At 44.9% G+C, this 23,418-nt stretch overlaps 1 protein-coding gene across 2 annotated transcripts in view; it reads right to left on the bottom strand.

Moving 5' to 3' along the window:
* The window catches only part of LOC137435597 (zinc finger protein 462), a 121,845-nt gene extending 109,595 nt beyond the window's left edge, over positions 1–12,250 (bottom strand). For both annotated transcript variants that reach the window (XM_068129505.2, XM_068129506.2), the window contains exon 1: positions 12,116–12,250. The gene's annotated coding sequence lies outside the window, so the exon portion shown is untranslated. The remainder of the gene's footprint in view (positions 1–12,115) is intronic.
* Between the last annotated feature and the right edge of the window lie 11,168 nt (positions 12,251–23,418).

The following is a 23,418-nucleotide window of genomic DNA, read 5'->3' as shown; positions in this document are numbered from 1 at the left end:
TAGAGGGTGGGGCTTATATAACCCGTGGGAGACGCCCCCACCGCAGATGGGTCCAGATGCGCTGGAGATTAGCTACGGAGAGAGTCCTGAGAGCAAGAGTTGAGAGAGAGTCCTGAGAGCAAGAATTGAGAGAGAGAGTCCTGAGAGCAAGAGTTGAGAGAGAGTCCTGAGAGCAAGCAGGAGCAGTACCACGCAGCTTTGACTCCACCAGGCAGCTTTGACTCCACCAGGCAGCGTTGGCTCCACCAGGCAGCTCCGACCCGTTACCCCGCAGGAACCAGGATCGGTGGCATCGGTGGCCGTCGAGGTCCAGCCCGACGTCCCGTGCGGGGTCAAGCTCCAGCCAGCTCCGTGCCTTCCTCTCCCTCCAGCCATCCACCTCCTGCCATTCCTGTCATCATCCCCCGTGTAAGTGTGCTTGTAGTCTGTCTTTTGTCTTGTCATGGGGTATAAGTTAAGCCTGTTTAGTTAAGCTAGAGTTTCACTGTGTCCTTCTGGTCCGTCCCTCTTTCTGCATTATTTTATTATCCTTCCTTCTTCCTTGGTTTATTTTAATTGTGTAAATATTAGTAATAAATTATAGTCGTATTTCAAACCCTTTTTGTTCTTCTTCTTCTTCACATCCGTAGTCTTTGTCTTTTCCCCATTGAATACCTGTGGCACGATTTGGCCAACGTTCAGGATCGGGTTAGTCTTGGTAATAGTTCGTGCTGCGGTTGCTAAACACCGCTCAGCAATCAATTAACATCTGTCCGCGGTACGAACGGGGCTGTGCACCGGCCTTTCCGGAGGTCGCGGTGCAGCTTCAGGGACCACGTCGGTCAGTCACAAACGAGGGGACTAATCCACCCTCGAGAAGGGATCCGAGGCCGACGTTGGGTTCCGCAACATTTGGTGTCAGGAGTGGGATGGTGATGTGTGTGGTGTTGACCAAATGGTCCAGGAAGGAAGGAGGGTGCAGGTGGCACCAGGTGAGATTGCACAGGTGTGAAACTGCAGGGGCAGGTGTATGGAGAATGGTTGTGTGGAATACATGGAGTGTGGAATATATGGAGTATGGAATGGATGGTCGTGGAGTGAGTATGGTGGAAACTGTGGAGTGGAGTGGATGGTGCGAAGGTGTGGATGGGGGAAAGGAGGATGGACCCCCATCACGAATACCCGGGGAGGGTAGTGTAAGTGCTAGGTAGAGGGTACAGGTAAATTGTGGTTGGATATTGGCATCTGTGGTGCGTGGTGGAAGAATGATGGTTGAATGGGTGCATTAGTGTCATGGAAATGGCTGGGCGTGTAGCCTGTTAGTGCGTGTAGTTGGATGGGTACTCCACCACTGTGAGGATGTCGGCCAGGTGAGGCCGCAGGTGGGCTCTGGGAGCCGGTAGAGTTGTTGTGGATGTGGCCCGAGGATCCGGAGGACGGACCCGGGTAGCCCAGTGCCAGAGAGGGCACCGAGTGGGGTAAGCGCCAAGGAGGGCCTTCCCCAGTTAGATAGGTTAGGGTGAGGAGCTAGGTAAGCTCGGGTGGCAACTACAGTGGTGGAGGTGTGCAGGTGGGTAGACCTGCTGGGAGAGCTACACGACTCAGCCCGGAAATTGTGCAAGGGCACCGGGAGATGAATCGGGGGAGTGAGACCCCAAATTGATAAGCACCACAGTTTGGTCAATGGGAATTGGTTTTCAGAAACCGCATAGAGTAAGATGGCCAATGGTTTGGCAAGGGAAGACCCCGGGTAGTGTAAAGTGTGTTAATGTCAGTTAGACACTCTCCTCCAGTTAGACCTCTAATGTCTCTCCCCCCCAACCATCCCTCCCAAATTCTCCCTCCTCCCACCTCCTTCTCAAAGCTGCCTCCTCCCCACTTCCTCTCCCTCCTATGTCATACCTCCACCTCCCCCAACCTTCTACTTTCCTCTGCCCCCCCCTCAAACAAACTCTCACTGTGCCTCATTCCATCACCATCAAACCTTTCGTCCTCCTCATCCTTCCCTTTCTTGTAACTCTTCTGTAATCTCTGACACACTATCAACTGCTCTTCCTACATCCCCCTCTCACCCTTCATCTGACCCTACCCCTCCCCTCCCCTGTCCTGCACCCGATGCTCCCCCTCTCTCCTCACTAACGGTATGGACCTCAAACATCCGGGGCCTTCGCTCAAACCTGATTGATCTCTCCATTCAGGTTGCTTCTGAAAATCCAGACTTGATCTGCTTAACAGAAACTTTCCTCCTTCAAGATGTCTCTGATTCCTTAATATCTCTTCCTGGTTACTCCCTCCTCCGGTACGATAGACCTGATCCTCGTCCTGGTGGTGGGGTGGCTATCTTTATCAAAAACTCTCTTCCTCACTCTCTCTGCACTGCCCTCTCTCCACCCCACCCACAGGAGTACCTCTGGCTACGGCTTCCTCTCCGCTCCCACCTTTTGTTCATATGTGTTCTGTACCGTCCTCCAAACAGTGATGACTCCATTTACATTTCTCTGTCGGACAACATGGACCAACTTCTATCAACTCATCCAAACTCTCTCTTCCTCATATGTGGCGACTTCAACTGTCATCATGCCAGCTGGCTGGGTGTGGGTTCATCTCTCACCAGCCATGGCACCTCAGCAAAGGACTTCTGCGACTCATTGGGACTGACACAATCTGTCAATTTCCAGACCCGGATCTCAGTCAATAGAGTATCTTCTCTTCTGGACTTGGTTATGACTAACTTCTCTGCAAATGTCTGCTGCTCTTCTTCTGCTCCAATCGGTTCTTCTGATCATGTGCTTGTTAAAGTGGACATCTCACTGGCCATTCTCAGAGAGCCTCCTCAGCGCCGACGAGTCTGGCATTTCACTCAGGCCGACTGGCATGGTCTGCAAGCAGCCATCAATCAACTGGACTGGTCTCCCATCTCTAATGCCTCCGACATCAATTCTTCCTGGGAATTCGTCCAAAGCAAACTGCTCTCTCTCATGTACAGATTTATCCCATCTCGTCTTCAGTTCTTACCCTTCCTCCCGTCCATGGTACACTGAATCTTGTGGTGAGGCAGTTGCCCTGAAACAACTTGCCTTTGCGTCTTGGAAGGCAAATCCAACTGAAGGCAATCTCAGTTCCTTCCAACAAGCTCGAAACAAGTGTGTTTCTACCCTCAGGAGTGCCAGGAAGCACTATCTCTCCACACTCAAGATTGAACTCTCAAACCTGTCTCCTTCCTCCAAATCCAGGTGGCGTCTGGTCAAATCCGTTTCTGGTGTTTGTTCCCCCTCCATCCCCTCCCTTACCTCAAATGGCTACACAGTTGACACCGCACGTGACAAAGCCGAATGCCTCAACTCTGTGTTTGCCTCAAAATATTGTGTCCCAAACCCATCTCTCTCTGTTCCCACCTTTCCCAGTCGAACCCAACTGCTCCTGGACTCTGTGTCCTTCTCTCCTGACAAGGTGGAGAAGTTTTTATCAAACCTCGACTCTGATTTTGCAACTGGACCAGATGGCATCAGCCCTCGGGTCCTAAAATCCTGCTCTGCCGCTCTATCTCACCCTCTCTCTGTTCTTTTCACCCTCTCTTTTGCTCAAGGTCATCTGCCAGCATCTTGGAAATCAGCAAACATTACCGCTTTACACAAAAAAGGTGCAAAAACAGATCCTTGCAACTACAGAACAATCAGCCTGCTCCCAATTATCAGCAAAGTCATGGAATCCATCATTGCTTCAGATATCAAATCCTTCCTCTTCTCCAATGGCTTGATCTCTGATCATCAATTTGGATTCAGACCAGGTCATTCTACTCTGGACATGTTGCTTCTGCTGTCTCAACAATGGATGGAGGTCCTCAATGCCAAACAGGAAATCAGAGCTGTCTCACTTGACATATCAAGTGCCTTCGATATGGTCTGGCACCCAGCTCTGCTCACCAAACTCACCTCCTATGGTATTCAGGGAAATCTCCACTTATGGCTTGCGGATTTCCTCTCTGGTCGTAGGCAACGTGTGGCCCTGAATGGATTTCTCTCATCTTCCCTTCCTGTTCTGGCTGGAGTTCCCCAAGGTAGTGTTCTGGGCCCTGTGCTATTTCTGGTCTTCATCAATGACCTCTCCGACTCTCTGGAAAATCCTCTCTATCTCTTTGCTGATGACTCCACTATCTGCCGCTCCATTCCTCATCCCTCAGATCGGCAGTCTGCAGCCTCCTCACTCTCTGCAGACCTGGACAAAATCACAGACTGGTCAAACAAGTGGAACATGTCTTTCAATCCTGACAAATCTCACACTCTTACAATGTCTCTCCGAAAGGACCGACTGGACAACCCTCCCATCTACTTTCTCAACAATGCTCTCCAAGAAATTCTGTCGCTCAAGCTTTTGGGTCTCACTATCTGCCATGATCTTTCTTGGGAAAACCACATTTCCAAGCTGGCCTCCAAAGCCAGTCGCCGACTGGGCATCCTCCGTCGTGCGAAGTCCTTCCTTGGCACACCTGAGCTCCTCACCACATACAAGGCTTTCATCCGCAGCTCAATGGAATACTGTTCCCCCCTCTGGGCTGGTGCTCCTGCCTCACACCTTGCTCGCCTTCACGCTGTTGAGGCCAAAGCTTTCAGAATCATCGGAATCTCCTGCGATGTAGTCAACTCCGAGGGCCTTTCACTCACTCACCGCAGGCAGGTTGGTGGTCTTTCTGTCTTCTACCGACTCCTCTCCGGCCTTGCTCCCCCAGCTCTCTCTGTGCTCTGTCCCCCCAATATTCCTCCAGGTCGCACAAGATCTGCCTGCAACCCTCTTATGGTTAAACTGCCAAAGTCTAGGCTCTCTGCTCACCTTCACTCTTTCAATTCCCCTTTTCTCCCGCCTCTGGAACAAACTCCCCCACTCCCTTCAATCCCACTCCTCCCTCCAGGTCTTTAAAACAGCTGTTCACCACCATCTCTTATCTTCCCCCATCGAAAACCTTGATCTTTTCTACCCCCGGTAATTCACCCCAGAGTCCTTGCAGTGTTCATATGTTTTATTCCTCTCCCACCTCCCCCAAGTCCTCCCGATGTCCCTGCTCTCAAATGTTGTGTTTGTGTCCTTCCCCCTCTCTCCCCATCTTGTCTGCCGCTCCCCTTGTTTTTTGTGTTTTGTGTGTCGGTTTGTCTTTTTGTGTGATTAATGTTAGCTCTTTCACGAGCCTCGATGTTGTATACAAAAAGAAAAAAAAAAAAAAAAAGAGGATAGTTAGGATTAAGAATCTCCTCGCACCATCGACATCCATTCACCTGAGGTGACAGGACTCCACACCATGCCATGTTTTTTTTTTGGTTATTTTATTGTGCAAATGTTTGGAATGTGAGACGCATCATGACGTGGGTGTGACATTGTGCTGATGTTCCATCTCTTCCTCCTTATGAGGATTGATGATGAATTGGGTGATGGCAAATTTTGAAGTCGTGGGAGTGAAGACGAATTTGGTGTTGGGGAAATATGGGGAAGACGTGACGATAGCGACGGATTTGTAAGGTGGAGTGTAATGTGTAGATTGTTGTAAATATGGGGTAAGGGCAAGGGTAGAGTAGGTGACAGGGGGGGTGACGTACGGTAGGGACGAGCTTTTCTCCGCTCTGTCTCCAAACGCACCTCGCCTTGCATTGCCTTGTTTGATGTGTACCCTTGTGACCTTACCCCTCGCTCACCTGTCTTTCCGCCCCCCCCCCCCCCCCTTGTCTGCCACACGAGGACTGTGCGCCACTGGGCGCCGAGGGGAGCGTGCGGGAGTCCGCCATTGTGCGCGTGAAACTCCCGGAACCAGCTGTCTGCATCGATGCACCACCTTATGGACCACATGTCTGTGGTTGAGCACCACTTATGGACCCCATGGGTTGGGGCATGGCCCCTCTGCTGGACCGAGCCATGAAGGCCCGAGATCTTGCTGGCGGACCTTGGTCACAGGGCACCGATGCCACACAGGTGAACCACAATAGTCGGCCCTATGGGCCATAAATAAAAAATGGACGCATTGTGTGCCTTTTTTATGTCCAAATAGGCCGCCAGTAAGAAAATAAAGAAGTTGACAACATCAGGAAGAGAACAATAGCCAGCAGAGGGAGCCAAAGAGCAAGACACCACCAGGGGTTTGTTGGGTTCATTTTTTATTCATGAACTGTGGTGACTGTGCACCAATTGGTGCTTGATGGTGTTTTGGTGCATTTTTGGGTACTTCATGGCGCGTCGATGCAGGGCAAGCTGTCATCCCCCCAAAAAGAACAATCACAGGTCCTGGGTTGCGTGTTGTAAATAAAATAGCGTCAATTGTAAATAATGCGCCCCCACCGTAAGTGTTTAGTTTGAAGACAATTCCGCAATTCGGTTAGCTGTGGGCGTGAGTCTGTTAGGTAGGGGTGCAATGGAGCAGCGGGACATATTTATTTGTGTTTTAAAACTGTCACACTCAGGGTCAGGTTAAATGTAGAGGGAACTACACCTACGTGCCACACTAACAGTAAAAGTAATAGGCCCGGGACGTGCCTAAGAGGAGGAGGGTGCAGTGTTGTGGAAATGAGAATTGTGTTTTTTATTGTTGTAAAAAATATCACCCTCCTTCCTCCAGTTGTTGTGTATAAAGGTCAATGGGCGTCCCTTAGTTATGTCATATACACTCACATTAGCCAATCATAGATTTCCTCCTTGTTGGTAGTTATTTCCTTATTGTGTGTATTAGGTTAAGGCTTTGTCTTCCATTAATTAATACTCCATTGCACCGAATTCAAATAGATAGATTCCCTTTCATTCCCATTCCCAAAGCATCCATTGCCAATTGCACTGGGCGGTTTGCTGCATTCGCCACTGCTGCCCTTTGGCTGGGGCTCGCTCGAATCGCCCCAAAACCTCCATTATGCACGCGGTCAAGTTGGGAAGGAAAGGCGTGTCTCCACCTCGTCATCGGAGGGTGGGGCCAGGAGAGCCCCCACCACCAACCAAGCACGAGGGGTTTGGCTTGAGAGGGCGGAGGAAGAGCGATCGGGGAGGTTCGAAAAAGGTCAGAGGGTGGGGCTTATATAACCCGCGGGAGACGCCCCCACCGCAGATGAGTCCAGATGCGCTGGAGATGAGCTACGGAGAGAGTCCTGAGAGCAAGAGTTGAGAGAGAGTCCTGAGAGCAAGAATTGAGAGAGAGAGTCCTGAGAGCAAGAGTTGAGAGAGAGTCCTGAGAGCAAGCAGGAGCAGTACCACGCAGCTTTGACTCCACCAGGCAGCTTTGACTCCACCAGGCAGCTTTGACTCCACCAGGCAGCTTTGACTCCACCAGGCAGCTTCGACTCCACCAGGCAGCTTCGACTCCACCAGGCAGCGTTGGCTCCACCAGGCAGCTCCGACCCGTTACCCCGCGGGAACCAGGATCGATGGCATCGGTGGCCGTCGAGGTCCAGCCCGACGTCCCGTGCGGGGTCAAGCTCCAGCCAGCTCCATGCCTTCCTCTCCCTCCAGCCATCCACCTCCTGCCATTCCTGTCATCATCCCCCGTGTAAGTGTGCTTGTAGTCTGTCTTTTGTCTTGTCATGGGGTATAAGTTAAGCCTGTTTAGTTAAGCTAGAGTTTCACTGTGTCCTTCTGGTCCGTCCCTCTTTCTGCATTATTTTATTATCCTTCCTTCTTCCTTGGTTTATTTTAATTGTGTAAATATTAGTAATAAATTATAGTCGTATTTCAAACCCTTTTTGTTCTTCTTCTTCACATCCGTCGTCTTTGTCTTTTCCCCATTGAATACCTGTGGCACGATTTGGGGATCCCCACGTGGAATCGTAATCTGGGGATTTGGGGATTGCAGGTTGGTCAGAGCGATGAAGAGAAGGACAAGTTCTGGTGTGCGATAGAGAAGCTGATGGAAAACATGAAAGATGAGGAAGTTGTTGTCGTAGGAGGAGACCTAAATGGACATGTGGGAAGGAGTATGGACGGTTTTGAGGGAGTTCATGGGGGTTACGGATATGGTGTGAGAAATGGAGAAGGTGAAAGGATTTTGGAGTTTGCTGATGGAGCTGATTTGTTGATTTGTAATACTCAGTTCCAGAAAGAGGATAATAAGCTTGTTACATACACGTCAGGTGGGTCTATGACAACCGTTGACAACCTGATGGTGCGTAGGCGAGATAGGGGGCACCTCCGGGACACAAGGGTGATCCCGGGGGAGGAGGCTGTTTCACAGCACCACTTGGTTGTCTGCGACATAAGGGTGAAAGGTGCGAGGAGAGCTCGGCGGGTGAAGTACCAACAAAGAATGAAGGTGTGGAGGTTGAAAGAGGTGACAGTGAGGGAGGCATTAAAAGAGAGGCTGAGTAGGGTCGAGGATGATGTGGTTGAGCTTGAAAGTGGTTGGATGTCAATGAAAGTAGTCTGTCGGGAGCCGTTGGTGAGGTATGTGGATGGACAAAAGGACCACCGAGGCACTCGGAAACATGGTGGTGGGATGATGAAGTTGGAAAGAGGATTGACGAGAAGAGGAAGAAGTTCAAGGAGTGGCAGAAGGCGAAGGGTACGGGAGCAGAAAAAGCAGAGCATGAAAGTTATAAGGCAGCCAAGAAGGCTGCAAAGAAAGAGGTAGCAAAGGCGCAGGAGGCATGTAGGAAAATGTTCGGAGAACGCTTGGATTCGGAAGAGGGTCAGAGAGCGGTATTCAGGATTGCAAAGCAGATAGCGAAAGAGAGGTGTGATGTGATGGGGGTGCGTTGCTTGAAGGATGAAGTGGGACAAATCGTTGTGGACCCAGATGGAATTAAAGGAAGATGGAAAAGATATATGGAAATGCTGTTGAATACAGAGAATGAATGGGATGGCAACATAGAGAGTAACCCAGTTTTAGGAACGGCAGAGACGATAACTGAGAAGGAAGTTGAGGAAGCGATAAAAGCAATGAAGAGTAGAAAAGCGGGAGGGCCGACGGGAGTTGTGGGAGATATGTTGAAGGCAGCAGGAAGTTGGGGTGTGAAGAGAATGACAGAGATCTGTAATCTGGTGGTGAAAGAAGGCCGCATTCCAGTGGATTGGGAACTGAGTACCCTCGTCCCGCTATACAAGGGGAAAGGTGACCCTCTGGAGTGTGGCTCGTACTGAGCGATAAAGTTATTGGAGCATGGAATGAAGGTATTGGAAAGGGTGTTGGAGAGGAGGATAAGGAAGAAGGTGAAGATCGGCGAAATGCAGTTTGGATTTATGCCAGGAAGAGGAACGACAGACGCGCTCTTTATTGTGAGGCAGTTGCAGGAGAAGTACATGGAGAAGAGGAAGAAGTTGTTTCTTGGGTTTGTTGATCTGGAGAAAGCATTCGATCGGGTTCCACGCGAAGTATTGACATGGGCATTGAGGAAGTTAGGAGTGGAGGAATGGTTGATCAGAGTCGTGATGGCAATGTACAAAAGAGCGCGCACAGCTGTAAGGACGAAGGACGGGAACAGTGGTGAGTTTGAGGTGAAGGTGGGAGTGCATCAGGGGTCGGTACTAGGTCTGTGTGTGCTGTGTGCAGGAAGGGTGTCGGAGTGAACGCCATTCAATGTACAATGTGCGCTGAGTGGGTTCATCAAAAATGTAGTGGTCTGAGAGAGTCATTAACCAGTGTGGCAGCTACATTCAAATGTAAGGTGTGCACAGATGGAGCTGCAGATGGAGAAAATGTTGAGTTGGATCTTGGAGACGGCGTGAAGCTGGAAGGTGTGAAAACATTTTGCTACCTCGGAGACATGCTGAATGGAGAAGGTGGATCAGACTCGGCAACGGTTGCTGGAGTGAGATGTGCACGGAAGAAGTTTCGGGAACTGAGTGGCGTGCTGATGAGGAGGGGAGTGTCGTTGAAGCTGAAGGGAAAGGTGTATGCTGCATGTGTGATAAGTGTTATGATTTATGGGAGCGAGACATGGGTAATGAACGTAGAGCAGCAATGAAGGCTGGAAAGGGTGGAAATGCGAATGGTTCAGTGGATGTGCGGCGTATCGTTGAGAGAGAGGAGGACAAATGATGAATTGCAAAAGATGATGGGAATAGAGCCTGTGATGGATGCTATGAAGAGAAACAGTTTGAGATGGTTTGGTCATGTGTTGAGGAAGGATGAAAGTGACTGGTTGAGAAGAGTGATGGAAATGAATGTAGAAAGAAGTAGAGGATGGGGAAGACTGAGAAAGACTTGGCTAAAGTTGGTGGAAGAAGAAATGCGGGCAAGGGGGGCTAACAAGGAGAGATGCAGAAAATAGGGCAAAATGGAGAAGATTGTCATGGGGACCGCAAGGCTAACCCCCGCTCTAGCAGGGAAAATGGCCTTAAAATGCATGTTGTTTGTTGTTGTGTTGTTTTTCATTCATTAATTATGCTCCTGTTGGTTCAGCACCTAGTCCCCTCCATGGATCCTTCATCTCCAAAGCTTCCAATCGTGGCACTCCATCCTTGGAGTGCCACGTGTTAAATTCTGACTGTTAAACTGAGTGTTAAATTCATCGCTGGTGAGCAATTTCCTCAATCCCATCTTTCCATCTTCTATTCAGCCTTCCTCGTGGTCTCCGTCCTCTCTGCATCCACCTTTCCTTCTATGATTATAATCTATTCTCCAACATAAAGCAACACGGTGTTACCGTCAAATTGTATTATTTTGTGATCCAGAGGAGAGCATCTCATAGCGTTAATCAAGCCTTATGGGTAAATGTTCAAAATGCCACAAGCAGACATAGAAAATATCAAAATAGAGTTGCTCATCAGTAAAGGTTCATGGTCAAAATCATCTGCTTGGCCTGAACTTTGTTTGGAATTATAGATGGTAAAACCCCTCAAATGTGTAAGGCAAGGACAAGACAAATGAGGGAAAAGGAGTGAAGAGAGGTACGAGAAAGTGGGAGGGGAAGGGGAAGGGAAAGGAGGGAGGGAAGAGAGGTATGAGGAAGGGGAAAGGGGAGGGGGAGGAGGAGGGGGGAAGGGAAAGGAGAGAGGGAGAGGAAATATAGGTAAGATGAAGGGGGAGGTGGGGGAGGGAAAGGAGAGAGGAAGAGGGAATATAGGTAAGATTAAGGGGGAGGGGGAAGGGAAAGGAGCGAGAGAGAGCGAGAGAGCGAGAATATAGGTAAGAGGAAGGGGCAGGGGGAAGAAGGGAGGAGGGAGGAAGAGGGGGAAGTGGGAGGGGAGGAGGGATGAAGAGGGGGAAGTGGGAGGGGAGGAGGGGGAGGAGGAAGGGGGAGGAGGAGGAAGGGGGAGGAGGAGGAAGGGGAAGGAGGGGGAAGGGGGAAGGAGCGGCAAGGGGGAGGGAGGGAGGAAGGGGGTGGTAGGAAGGGGGAGGGAGGGAGGAAGGGGGTGGTAGGAAGGGGGAGTGAGGGAGGAAGGGGGTGGTAGGAAGGGGGAGGGAGGGAGGAAGGGGGAGGAGGAAGGGAAAATAGAGAGGATGAGGGAAGATAGGTAAGAATAAGGGAGGGGGGGCAGAAGAGCAAATTTGTTGGGGAGGCGGGGGAGGAGAATAGCAAATCTGTCGGGGAGGGGGGGGGGGGAGAGAAGAGCAAATCTGTTGGGGAGGGGGAGGAGAAGAGAAAATCTGTCGGGGGGGGGGGGGGGGTGAGAAGAGCAAATCTGTCGGGTGGGGGAGAAGAACCAAATCTGTCGGGGAGGAGGAGGGCGAAACCCCTGTAATACACCCCTCCCCTGTTGAGTGCAACCCTTCACAGCTGAGGTTTGCCAAACTTGCCAAAGGTCCCTCGGAAGAACAACATAACGGTGCACGACCCCCTCCACCAAGGACACCACGGACCCCAATAATATCGTAAAACAAACAAAACTTTACGGGGTCTCTCATTTGGGGTGCGCAACATTGTGTAGAGAGAGAACGTCACGTGACAAAAAATCAACAAGACTCCCAAAAAGATAAATGGTCACCATAGGGTAACCCTAGCCCCGCCCCTCGACGTCACCCCAATTTGTAAATGACGAGACACGAGCCGCGATGGACCGTTCAGCACCTGCACACCAATCACCATGGCACATCCGTGTACGAGTCGTGCTCTTCATTCCACCGACACGTCGTCCCCGTCCCGTCTCTTTGTCTCTCAAACCCGCAATGGGCCGAACAAGCCCCTCAACACCCCGCCATGCCCTCCGTGCCCCCGACTCCAACGCACGCACATTGTACCTTTAGATATCCGTGGGACGACGATCGACCGACTCAAGGACTGCGTGGACAACAGGGTCGTCGCTCTCCAGGACTTGCGAGGCCTTCCATCATCCCCACCGCCCTCCGAACCGAACGGAGCACACCATGTGACCCGGAAGTGAAAGTCCTTGCTCATTATACTGGAGCGATATTGTGAGAAACTAATTTCAATCCGTCAATTAATCTTCGCGAATGTTGAGTAAAGAGATAAAAACAACAAAAATGTGATTAATTAAACGTGATATTTAAATACGGTATGCGACTGGGTGGCGCCATGTGGTCGACCATGGATCGCGGTAAACTTTGCGAGTTTGAGGTGATGTTAAAACGTCACTCGTCGTGATCAACGTGAGGGACCGCTCGCTGAGACCGACATGAACACGACATTAAACGACATGAACACGACATTAAACGACATGAACACGACATTAAACGACATGAACATATTAAAATACATGAACACGACATTAAACTACATGAACACGACATTAAACGACATGAACACGACATTAAAATACATGAACACGACATTAAACTACATGAACACGACATTAAACGACATGAACACGACATTAAACGACATGAACACGACATTAAACTACATGAACACGGCATTAAACTACATGAACACGACATTAAACTACATGAACACGGCATTAAACGACATGAACACGACATTAAACGACATGAACACGACATTAAAATACATGAACACGACATTAAACTACATGAGCACGGCATTAAACTACATGAACACGACATTAAACGACATGAACACGACATTAAACTACATGAACACGGCATTAAACTACATGAACACGACATTAAACGACATGAACACGGCATTAAACTACATGAACACGACATTAAACTACATGAACACGACATTAAAATACATGAACACGACATTAAACTACATGAACACGACATTAAACGACATGAACACGACATTAAACGACATGAACACGACATTAAAATACATGAACACGACATTAAACTACATGAACACGACATTAAACGACATGAACACGGCATTAAACTACATGAACACGACATTAAACGACATGAACACGACATTAAAATACATGAACACGACATTAAACTACATGAACACGACATTAAACGACATGAACACGACATTAAACGACATGAACACGACATTAAACGACATGAACACGGCATTAAACTACATGAACACGACATTAAACGACATGAACACGACATTAAAATACATGAACACGACATTAAACTACATGAACACGACATTAAACGACATGAACACGACATTAAACGACATGAACACGACATTAAAATACATGAACACGACATTAAACGACATGAACACGACATTAAACGACATGAACACGACATTAAACGACATGAACACGACATTAAACGACATGAACACGGCATTAAACTACATGAACACGACATTAAACGACATGAACACGGCATTAAACTACATGAACACGACATTAAACGACATGAACACGACATTAAACGACATGAACACGGCATTAAACTACATGAACACGACATTAAACGACATGAACACGACATTAAAATACATGAACACGACATTAAACTACATGAACACGACATTAAACGACATGAACACGACATTAAAATACATGAACACGACATTAAACTACATGAACACGACATTAAACGACATGAACACGGCATTAAACTACATGAACACGACATTAAACGACATGAACACGGCATTAAACTACATGAACACGACATTAAACGACATTAAACTACATGAACACGGCATTAAACTACATGAACACGACATTAAACTACATGAACACGACATTAAACTACATGAACACGGCATTAAACTACATGAACACGACATTAAACAACATGAACACGACATTAAACTACATGAACACGGCATTAAACTACATGAACACGACATTAAACTACATGAACACGACATTAAACTACATGAACACGACATTAAACTACATGAACACGGCATTAAACTACATGAACACGGCATTAAACTACATGAACACGACATTAAACTACATGAACACGGCATTAAACTACATGAACACGACATTAAACTACATGAACACGACATTAAACGACATGAACACAGCATTAAACTACATGAACACGGCATTAAACTACATGAACACGGCATTAAACTACATGAACACGACATTAAACTACATGAACACGACATTAAACTACATGAACACGACATTAAACTCCATGAACACGACATTAAACTCCATGAACACGGCATTAAACTACATGAACACGACATTAAACTACATGAACACGACATTAAACTACATGAACACGACATTAAACGACATGAACACGACATTAAACGACATGAACACGACATTAAACTACATGAACACGACATTAAACGACATGAACACGACATTAAACTACATGAACACGACATTAAACTACATGAACACGGCATTAAACTACATGAACACGGCATTAAACTACATCAACACCGCATTAAACTACATGAACACGACATTAAACTACATGAACACGACATTAAACTACATGAACACGACGTTAAACTACATGAACACGACATTAAACTACATGAACACGACGTTAAACGACATGAACACGACGTTAAACTACATGAACACGACATTAAACTACATGAACACGACATTAAACGACATTAACACGACATTAAACGACATGAACACGGCATTAAACTACATGAACACGGCATTAAAGTACATGAACACGACATTAAACTACATGAACACGACATTAAACTACATGAACACGACATTAAACTACATGAACACGACATTAAACTACATGAACACGACATTAAACTGCATGAACACGACATTAAACTGCATGAACACGACATTAAACTGCATGAACACGACATTAAACTACATGAACACGACATTAAACTACATGAACACGGCATTAAACTACATGAACACGACATTAAACTACATGAACACGACATTAAACTACATGAACACGACATTAAACTACATGAACACGACATTAAACTACATGAACACGACATTAAACTACATGAACACGACATTAAACTACATGAACACGACATTAAACTACATGAACACGACATTAAACTACATGAACACGACATTAAACTACATGAACACGACATTAAACTACATGACACATTAAACGACATGAACACGACATTAATCTACATAAACACGGCATTAAACTGCATGAACACATTAAACGACATGAACACGACATTAATCTACATAAACACGGCATTGAACTGCATGACACATTAAACTGCATGAACACATTAAACGACATTAATCTACATAAACACGGCATTAAACTGCATGAACACATTAAACGACATGAACACGACATTAATCTACATAAACACGGCATTAAACTGCATGAACACATTAAACAACATGAACACGACATTAATCTACATAAACACGGCATTAAACTGCATGAACACATTAAACGACATGAACACGACATTAATCTACATAAACACGGCATTAAACTGCATGAACACATTAAACGACATGAACACGACATTAATCTACATAAACACGGCATTAAACTGCATGAACACATTAAACGACATGACCACGACATTAATCTACATAAACACGGCATTAAACTGCATGAACACATTAAACGACATGAACACGACATTAATCTCCATAAACACGACATTAAACTGCATGAACACGACATTAAACTACATGAACACGGCATTAAACGACATGAACACGGCATTAAACTACATGAACACGACATTAAACTGCATGCACACGACATTAAACGACATGAACACGGCATTAAACTACATGAACACGACATTAAACTGCATGCACACGACATTAAACTACATGAACACGACATTAAACTGCATGAACACGACATTAAACGACATAAATCGACATAAACACGGCATTAAACGACATGAACACGACATTAATCTACATAAACACGACATTAAACTGCATGACACATTAAAGGACATGAACACGACATTAATCTACATAAACACGGCATTAAACTGCATGAACACATTAAACGACATGAACACGACATTAATCTACATAAACACGGCATTAAACTGCATGACACATTAAACTGCATGAACACATTAAACGACATTAATCTACATAAACACGGCATTAAACTGCATGAACACATTAAACGACATGAACACGACATTAATCTACATAAACACGGCATTAAACTGCATGAACACATTAAACAACATGAACACGACATTAATCTACATAAACACGGCATTAAACTGCATGAACACATTAAACGACATGAACACGACATTAATCTACATAAACACGGCATTAAACTGCATGAACACATTAAACGACATGAACACGACATTAATCTACATAAACACGGCATTAAACTGCATGAACACATTAAACGACATGACCACGACATTAATCGACATAAACACGGCATTAAACTGCATGGACACATTAAACGACATGAACACGACATTAATCTCCATAAACACGACATTAAACTGCATGAACACGACATAAGTCGACATAAACACGGCATTAAACGACATGAACACGACAATAATCTACATAAACACGGCATTAAACTGCATGAACACGACATAAATCGACATAAACACGGCATTAAACGACATGAACACGACATTAATCTACATAAACACGGCATTAAACTGCATAAACACGGCATTAATCAACATAAACACGACATTAAACTGCATGAACACGACATAAATCGACATAAACACGGCATTAAACGACATGAACACGACATTAATCTCCATAAACACGGCATTAATCAACATAACCACGACATTAAACAACATGAACACGACATTAAACGACATGAACACAACATTAAACGACATGAACACGGCATTAATCTACATAAACACGACATTAATCTGCATGAACGACATTAAACAACATGAACACGACATTAATCTACAGAAGCCCGACATTAATCTGCATGAACACAACATTAAACGACATGAACACGACATTAATCTGCATGACCAGGACATTAATCTGCATTTTTTTTTTTTTTTTTTGAAAACAAGATCGAGGCTCGTGAAAGAGCTAACATTAATCACACAGAAAGACAAACCGACACATAAAACATATAACATGGGGAGCGGTAGACAAGATGGGGCGAGAGGGGGAGGAACACAAACACAACATCTGAGAGCAGGGACATCGAGAGATCTGTGGGAGGAAGAGGGCTTTGGGGGTGGCATGGGAAGGGGGGGTGAGAGAGGTATAAAGCATATGGACACTGCCAGGACTTCCAGGAAAGAAGTTGGAATTTCAAACAAGGTGGATCTGGGGTGAATTAGTGGGGGTAGAAAAGATCAAGGTTTTGGATGGGGAAAGATAAGAGATGGTGGTGAACAGCTGTTTTAAAGACCTGGAGGGAGGAGTGGGATTGAAGGGAGTGTGGGAGTTTGTTCCAGAGGCGGGAGAAAAGAGGAATGAAAGAGTGAAGGTGAGCAGAGAGCCGAGATTTTGGCAGTTTAACCATCAGAGGATTGCTGGCAGATCTTGTGCGACCTGTAGGAATATTTGGGGGACAAAGCACAGAGAGAGCTGGGGGAGCAAGGCCGGAGAGGAGTCGGTAGAAGACAGAAAGACCACCTACCTGTCTGCGGTGAGTGAGTGAAAGGCCCTCGGAGATAGCTTCATCACGGGAGATTCCAATGATTCTGAAAGCTTTGGTTTCAACAGCGTGAAGCCGAGCTAGGTGTGAGGCAGGAGCATTAGGGGAGAACATTAGGGGAGAAATGAGGCCCTTAGGGGAGAACAGTATTCCATTGAGCTGCGGATGAAAGCCTTGTATGTGGTGAGGAGCTCAAGTGTGCCGAGGAAGGACTTCGCACGATGGAGGATGCCCAGTCGGCGACTGGCTTTGGAGGCCAGCTTGGAAATGTGGTTTTCCCAAGAAAGATCATAGCAGATAGTGAGACCCAAAAGCTTGAGCGACAGAACTTCTTGGAGAGGATTGTTGAGAAAGTAGATGGGAGGGTTGTCCAGTCGATCTTTTCGGAGAGACATAGTAAGAGTGTGAGATTTCTCAGGATTGAAAGACATGTTCCACTTGTTTGACCAGTCTGTGATTTTGTCCAGGTCCTCAGAGAGTGAGGAGGCTGCAGACTGCCGATCTGAGGGAAGAGGAATGGAGCGGCAGGGAGTGGAGTCATCAGCAAAGAGATAGAGAGGATTTTCCAGAGAGTCGGAGAGATCATTGATAAAGACCAGAAAAAGCACAGGGCCCAGAAACTGCCTTGGGGAACTCCAGCCTGAACAGGAAGGGGAGATGAGAGAAATCCATTCAGGGCCACACATTGTCTACGACCAGAGAGGAAGTCCGCAAGCCATGCATGGAGATTTCCATGGATACCATAGGAGGAGAGTTTGGTGAGCAGAGCTGGGTGCCAGACCGTATCGAAGGCACGTGATATGTCAAGGGAGACGGCTCTGATTTCCTGTTTGGCATTGAGGACCTCCATCCATTGTTGAGACAGCAGAAGCAGCATGTCCAGAGTAGAATGACCTGGTCTGAATCCAAATTGATGATCAGAGATCAAGCCATTGGAGAAGAGGAAGGATTTCATATCCGAAGCAATGATGGATTCCATGACTTTGCTGATAATTGGGAGCAGGCTGATTGGTCTGTCGTTGCAAGGATCTGTTTTTGCAACTTTTTTTGTGTAAAGCGGTAATGTTTGCTGATTTCCAGGATGCTGGCAGATGACCTTGAGCAAAACAGAGGGTGAAAAGAACAGAGAGAGTGGGAGATAGAGCGGCAGAGCAGGATTTTAGGACCCGTGGGCTGATGCCGTCTGGTCCAGTTGCAGAATCAGAGTCGAGGTTTGACAAAAACTCCTCCACCTTGTCAGGAGAGAAGGACACAGAGTCCAGGAGCAGTTGGGTTCGACTGGGTAAGGTGGGAACAGAGAGAGATGGGTTTGGGACACAAGACATTAATCTACATAAAAATGACATAAACATGACATTAATCTACATAAACACGACATTAATCTGCATGAACACAACATTAAACTGCATGAACACGACATAAATCTGCATAAACATGACACCATCTACATAAACTCGACATTAATCTGCATGAACACAACATTAAACGACATGAACAGGACATTAATCTACATAAACCCAACATGAATCTGCATGACCACGACATTAATATGCATGACCACGACATTAATCTGCATGACAAGGACATTAATCTGCATAAACATGACATTAAACTCCATGACCACGACATTAATCTGCATGAACACATTAATCTGCATGCCCACGACATTAACCTGCATGCCCACGACATTAATCTGCATGAACACAACATTCTACAGGGTAATTCCAAAGGGTAATTCTAAAGGGTAATTACAAAGGTAAATTCTAAAGGGTAATTACAAAGGTAAATTCTAAAGGGTAATTACAAAGGTAGATTCTAAAGAGTAATTCTGAAGGGTAATTTCTAAAGGGAAATTCTAAAGGGTAGTTCTAAAGGGTAGTTCTAAAGGGTAGTTCTTCAGGGTAATTCTAAAGGGTATTTTTTTAATGGGTAATTATAAAGGGCAATTATCGAGGGGAATTCGAAAGGGAGATTTTAAAGGGTAATTACAAAGGTAAATTCTAAAGGGCAATTACAAAGGTAAATTCTAAAGGGTAATTACAAAGGTAAATTCTAAAGGGTAATTACAAAGGTAAATTCTAAAGGGCAATTACAAAGGTAAATTCTAAAGGGTAATTACAAAGGTAAATTCTAAAGGGTAATTACAAAGGTGAATTCTAAAGTTAATTCTTAAGGGTAATTCTAAAGGGAAATTCTAAATTGTAATTCTAAAGGGCAATTCTAAAGGGTAATTCTAAAGGGTAATTCTAAAGGGTAATTCTAAAGGATATATCTAAAGGGCAATTCTAAAGGGTAATTCTAAAGAATAACTCAAAAGGGCAATTCTAAAGGGTAATTCTAAAGGGTAATTCTAAAGGATAGTTCTAAAGGGCAATTCTAAAGGGTAATTCTAAAGAATAACTCAAAAGGGCAATTCTAAAGGATAATTCTAAAGGGTAGCTCGAAAGGGTAATTCCAAAGGATAATTCCAAAAGTAATTTCTAAAGGTAATTCTAAAGGATATATCTAAAGGGCAATTCTAAAGGGTAATTCTAAAGAATAACTCAAAAGGGCAATTCTAAAGGGTAATTCTAAAGGGTAATTCTAAAGGATAGTTCTAAAGGGCAATTCTAAAGGGTAATTCTAAAGAATAACTCAAAAGGGCAATTCTAAAGGATAACTCAAAAGGGCAATTCTAAAGGATAATTCTAAAGGGTAGCTCGAAAGGGTAATTCCAAAGGATAATTCCAAAAGTAATTTCTAAAGGTTAATTCTAAAGGGTAATGCTAAAGGGTAGTTCTAAATGGTAGTTCTAAAGGGAAAGTCTAAAGGGTAACTCTAAAGGGCAATTCTAAAGAATAACTCAAAAGGGCAATTCTAAAGGGTAATTCTAAAGAATAACTCAAAAGGGCAATTCTAAAGGATAATTCTAAAGGGTAGCTCGAAAGGGTAATTCCAAAGGATAATTCCAAAAGTAATTTCTAAAGGTTAATTCTAAAGGGTAATGCTAAAGGGTAGTTCTAAATGGTAGTTCTAAAGGGAAAGTCTAAAGGGTAACTCTAAAGGGTAATTTTTTAATGGGTAATTCTAACGGGTAATTATTAAGGGGAATTATAAAGGGGAATTCTGAAGGAAAATTTCAAAGGGAGATTCTCAAGGTTAATTCTAAAGGATAATGCTACATGATAATTCTAGAGGGTTCTAAGGGGTAATCCGAAAGGGAAATTCTAAAGGGTAATTATAAAGGGACATTCTAAAGGGGCATTCTAAAGGGAAATTCTAAAGGGTAATTCTAAAGGGTAATTAGACTTCCGGTTTCTTGAGCTCGGTTGGCCGTTTTTTTTGTTTTAAAACTTGGGCAAATTTGTAAGTATTCGTCGGACTTTTCATGCCAGGGTTTTTGAGGCCTACATTTTCCTAGTTTGACTCCATAATTCTTTTTTTTATTGTTTTCTTTCCCTGCTACCTTCAGCCTTTTTGTTTTCTCCCTAGTCCCCTTATTCTCCTTCAAATCCTTCCAACTATAACCCCATGCTTAGTGTCTAAAAAAAAAAAAATTATTCCCTTTTCACCTCCAAACCTTTCACCTCCCCCTGACCAACCTACTTCCCACTCTTCTACTTCTTCTTCCGGCCTCTCCTCAATTTTTGCCGTTTTCCACTCTGCATTCCCTCTAATGGTGAAGGTATTCACCAACGAACTCAAAATTATTTTCTTCAAGCTTTTGCTTTACTTTAATTTTCTCTTCTTCTTCCTCTTCTACCTAACCCTCAGTAATAATTAGGAAAATATTTTTAGAGGAAATTGCTCCCACTGTACCTACCAAATGCTTATAATTTTATATACACCTTCAGTCCTTCACGTCTTACACTGACGGTCTTCATTGTGCCATTTAAAAAGTTTCAATTCCCATTTTGTCCCGTGTTGAATTCTATCATAATTGGTTCACGAGTTATTGGTTCACGAGTTATCAAACAGAGTGACCACTATATTCGTCATGGGTGTGTCTGCCTGTCTGTCTGTCCGCAGCATAACTACCCAATGATATCATCCGATCTTGATGAAACTTGGGTGGGAGGTTGATATCATGATCTAGTTGTGTCCTGCCTGGAGTGGGCGTATTGCGCCCATTGTGGGCGGAGCCACGCCCGAAAAAGATGTCTTTTTGGGGGGTAATCGAATTCAAGCTACATCTTCTCCGAGGGAGTTGGTGGAATCTGACAGGGGTTTCGATATTTGGTTAGGCCAATGTCATGTGTCTAGCCCCACGGAGCTCGATTTTTCATTTTCGCCCCAAGGTCAAGGTCACAAGGTCACAAGGTGACGAAATTTAGAAAAGTCGATTTTTGATGGTTTTATTACATTGTTCGCTTCCTGATAGGGTGAAATGTCGTACATGATCTTATATTATCACATACATCATGAAATACAAGTTTTCCAACAAATTTCAGAATCTTCGACCTTTGAAGGTCACAAAGGTCAAAGTATCAAAGTTGTCAGAATCGAACTGAATTTTCAGTATTGTGTAGCTAACTAACCTCATAACTGATTATACATTATTTTCTATCATTTCAAGGTCAGTAACCTTCGTTTTGACATTTCAAGGTCACAAAGGTCAAATTTTCAAAGTTGTTGGAATCGAACCGAATTTTCGGTATTGTGTAGCTAACTAGTCTCATAACAGATAATACATTCCTATTTATATATTTTCAATGTCGGTTTTGAACTTTGTCATTGAATACCACTCGCTCGTGAACCATTGTCGTCTCCTGACTTGTTCCCTCTTCTTTTTCCTCTTCAAACGTTTGTTTTCAAATAAATTCTTCAAAGTAAACAAGAAAAGTTATTTTTGCTCCTTCTCATGGTGAAAGCTCCCGTCTCGAGGATAGCCCGAGCTATCCTACAGATTTGCAATATATCTAGTCATCCATCGAGCATAGTTCACATGGTTGGTAATGACGAACAGTCCAATGATCCTCGACAAATAGGTTGATGTTGTTAGTCTGGATGGCTCAAACATGTGGTAGTCTTGGATGTAGTAGACATACGTTAGCCAGAATTGCGCAGTTTCACCGTGTTCACCCATCTGTTTTATTCGTGTACTTACTATATTCTGAGAACCTTGTCCACTATTGGATTGTCCATCACCTCCCATGCTGTCTTATCATTGCTCGACAAAAATATCTGTAGTGCTACCATCACCTCTTCATCCAACTCGGTCATTGTCAGGAAGGAACGAAAATGGAGGACTTGAAATGCAAGGGCTAGAAGCTCATGCAACCACTTGCATAATTACACTAAAGTGAGTGCCAGACAGAAGGTCATGCAGACACCCAGCTGCTAATACGCCACTGTCAGAATTTACGGACCTCCAGAAGCAACAACAAACTTTCTGATTGCTTTGAAGAAGGCCATCTGTATGTGGAAGACAACAAACATAATGAAAATATCATCATACACTAGTGACTGTAGACGGAATTTGCAAAGCTGGCTTTGCGATGTTCAGATCATGAGACACATTTGCATATTGTTGATTGCATTTTTTAGCACTGAATTTACCTCGCAGCTACAGCGGCCATGCTCAATGCATCATCCTAAATGGATATCACTGCTCTATGTCATCTGTGTAT

The sequence above is a fragment of the Myxine glutinosa genome, chromosome 9 (assembly GCF_964187855.1).
Source record: "Myxine glutinosa chromosome 9, kmMyxGlut1.1, whole genome shotgun sequence".
Classification (NCBI taxonomy): domain Eukaryota; kingdom Metazoa; phylum Chordata; class Myxini; order Myxiniformes; family Myxinidae; genus Myxine; species Myxine glutinosa.
This window is presented reverse-complemented; position numbering and strand designations above follow the sequence as displayed.